Here is a 3,347-nt window from a genome sequence, read left to right on the forward strand (position 1 = left end):
CATACAGATGGCTAACAAACACACAAAAAGATGCTCAGCATCACTCATAATCAGAGAAATGCAAATCAAAACCACAGAGAGGTACCATCTCAGGCTGGTCAGAATGGCTGCTATCAAAAAGTCTACAAGACTCTGTCTTAAGAACTATAAGTGGATGCCACCTGTATTCAACATTGTACTAGAGGTTCTAGCCAGGATAATTTGCAAGAAAACGAAATAAAAGGTATACAAAATGGAAAGGAAAAAGTAAAACTTTCTCTACTTGGAGATGACATGATCTTATATACAGAGAATGCTATGGAATCCACTAAAAAATGATTAGAATAATAAACAAGTTCAGCAGGGTTGCAGGATACAAGATCAATATACAAATGTCAAATGTATTTCTATACACTTGCAATGAACAATTTGAAAATGAAAATAAGAAACAATCCTATTTGCAATAATATAAAAAAGAATAAAATGCTTAGGAACAAAGTTAACAAAAGAAGTGCAAAATTATACTTTGAAAGCTACAAAACATTGTTGAAAGAAATTAAAGAAGACCTAAATAAATGGACTTTGATTAATCAGATAACAAGAGTTGGCAAGGATGTAGAGAAACTGGAACTCTGTTGGTGAGAATATAAAATAGTTCAGCTACTTTGGAAGATAGTTTGGCAGTTCCTCAAACAATTAAGCATAAAGTTACCATATGATCCAGAAATGGCACTCTACCTGAGAGAACTGAAAACATTTATTCACATAAAAGCTGGTAAAAATGAATGTTTATAGCAGCATTATTAATAATAGCCAAAAGGTACATCAACTGATGAACAGTTAAACAAATGTGATATATCCATCCAATGGAATATTATTCAGTTATAAAAAAGTAACAAAGTTCTGATACATGCTACAACATGGATGAATCTTGAAAATATTATGCTAAGTGAAAAAAGCCAGTCACAAAAGCCCACATATTTATATGATTCCATTTACATGCAATGTTCAGAATAGGGGAGAAAAAAGTAGAATAGTGCTTGGATAAGGCTTTGGGAGATAGAGAGATGGGGGAAGATAGCTAAAGGATACAAGATTTCTTTTTAAAATGATGAAAATGTAAAATTGACTGATTATTAATGGTTGCACATATCCCTGAATATACTAAAATCCATTAAGTTGTACACTTTAAATGGCCAAATTGTATAGTATATAAATTCCATCTCAATAAAGCTCCTATTTTAAAAAAAAGAAGTATATGTTGGACCCGAAGAAGTAATATTAACCTAAGTTGATTTCTCAAGGGACAGCACCATAGCAGAAAGTCCTGTAGAAATCTTGGGACCTATATAGACCTGAGAGTGTGTGTCTCATAAAGTCGGCTGACCCTCTGTGGAGTAAATTAGGATATGTTGCTTCCCAACCTGGGAGAGATGTTTGGACAGGTCAGACTGAATGTTAAAGAGTGGAGTGTAGGACTTCCCTAATGGTCCAGTGGTTAAGAATCTGCCTGTCAATACAGGGGACAGGGGTTTGATCCTTGATCTGGGAAGATACCACATGCTGTGGGGCAATTAAGCCTTCAAGCCCCAGAGCCCATGCTCTGCAACAAGAGAAGTCACTGCAAAGAGAAGCCACAACTAGAGAGTGTCCTGCACTTGGTGCAACTAGAGAAAGCCTGCCCATAGTAATGAAGACCCAGCACAGCCACATATAAAATAAATTAATTAATATTAAAAAAGAGTGTAGTCAAGACTGCCACCACTGGACTTTCTGATTAGGAGGAATAGGTGCCCTTTTGCTACATTTCTCTCCTTCTTTTTCTAAAAAATATTCAAATAATTTTATTTTGTATTTTTAAAATTTCTTAACAATACAAAAAGAATTTTGCTCTCAATAGAATATTTTTTTCTTAATTTTCACTGAAGCAATGTTATTGACTCTGCTTACTTTTTAAAATTGAAGTATAGTTGATTTACAATTTGTGTTGATTTCTCCTTACAGCAAAGTGATTCAGTTATAGGTAAATATACACTCTTTTTTATATTCTTTTCCATGACGGTTTATTACAGGATATTGAATATAGTTCTCTGTGCTATACAGTATGTATGACCTTGTTGTTTATTCTAACTATGTATAATAGTTTGTATCTGCTAACCCCAAAACTCCCACTCCATCCCTTCTCCAGCTCTCTCCCCTTGGCAACAAGTCTGTTCTTTATGTCTATGAGTTTGCTTCTGTTTCATACATAAGTTCATTTGCATCATATTTTAGATTCAACATATAAGTGGTATCACATGGTATTTGCCTTTCTCTAACTTACTTCACTTAGTATGATAATCTTTAGGTCCACCCATGGTGCTACAAAAGGCATTACTTCATTCTTTTTTATGGCTAAGTAGTATTCTTCTTTTTTAAAGATGAAGATGAAGATTCCTTATCTTTGACTGTCTGCCTTTTCTCCCCTCTTGTTTCACTCTTATTTCTTTCCTTATTAACCTTATATTATAGAAATGTTACTGCAATTTGAGTTCACTGAGGCTTTCCCCCTTTCTCCGTAACTCATTTGTCCTGCAATTCATCCAATAAACATACCAGGGACTATGCTAGAGGTTGGAGATAGAGATGAGTAAGAACTGGCCCCTATTGTTGAGGAGCTCACAGTCTAGCATTTCCCCATTGTCTCCCTAAATGCATATTTCCTTTTCTTCACTCCAGGGTACTTTGTTTATGTGTGTGTGTGTGTGTGTGTGTGTGAACACGCTTAGTCGTTCAGTCATATCTGACTCTTTGTGACCCCATGGATTGTAGCCCACCAGGCTTCTCTGTCCATGGGATTCTCCAGGCAAGAATACTGGAGTGGGTTGCTATTTCCTTCTCCAGGGGATCTTCCTGACCCAGGAATTGAACTCTCGTTACTTCCCTGGTGTCTCAGACGGTAAAGCGTCTGTCTACAATGCAGGAAGCCTGGGTTTGATCCCTGGGTTGGGAAGATCCCCTGGAGAAGGAAATGGCAATCCACTCCAGTACTATTGCCTGGAAAATCCCACGGACAGAGGAGCCTGGAAGGCTACAGTCCATGGGGTCCCAAAGAGTGGGACACGACTAAGCGACTTCACTTTCACTTTCACTCCTGCATTGCAGAGGGACTCTTTGACATCTGCGCCACCAGGGAAGCCCAAGGGTACTTTAGAATGGTATAGAACATTACGTAAAAATACATGTTTCCAGAGTCGGTTCTAAAGAGTGAACATCACTCTAGCGCTCGCTTCGGCAGCACATATACTAAAATCAGAACAATACAGAGAAGATTAGCATGGCCCCTGCGCAAGGATGACACGTAAATTCATGAAGCGTTCCATATTTTT

General features: G+C 37.3%; 1 non-coding gene across 1 annotated transcript; it reads left to right on the forward strand.

The window, feature by feature from the left end:
- Positions 1-3,240: 3,240 nt before the first annotated feature.
- Positions 3,241-3,347, forward strand: LOC138072118 (U6 spliceosomal RNA). Its single transcript, XR_011144265.1, has one exon. It is a non-coding gene; the product is annotated as a U6 spliceosomal RNA (small nuclear RNA).

The sequence above is a fragment of the Capricornis sumatraensis genome, chromosome X, assembly GCF_032405125.1.
Source record: "Capricornis sumatraensis isolate serow.1 chromosome X, serow.2, whole genome shotgun sequence".
Lineage (NCBI taxonomy): Eukaryota > Metazoa > Chordata > Mammalia > Artiodactyla > Bovidae > Capricornis > Capricornis sumatraensis.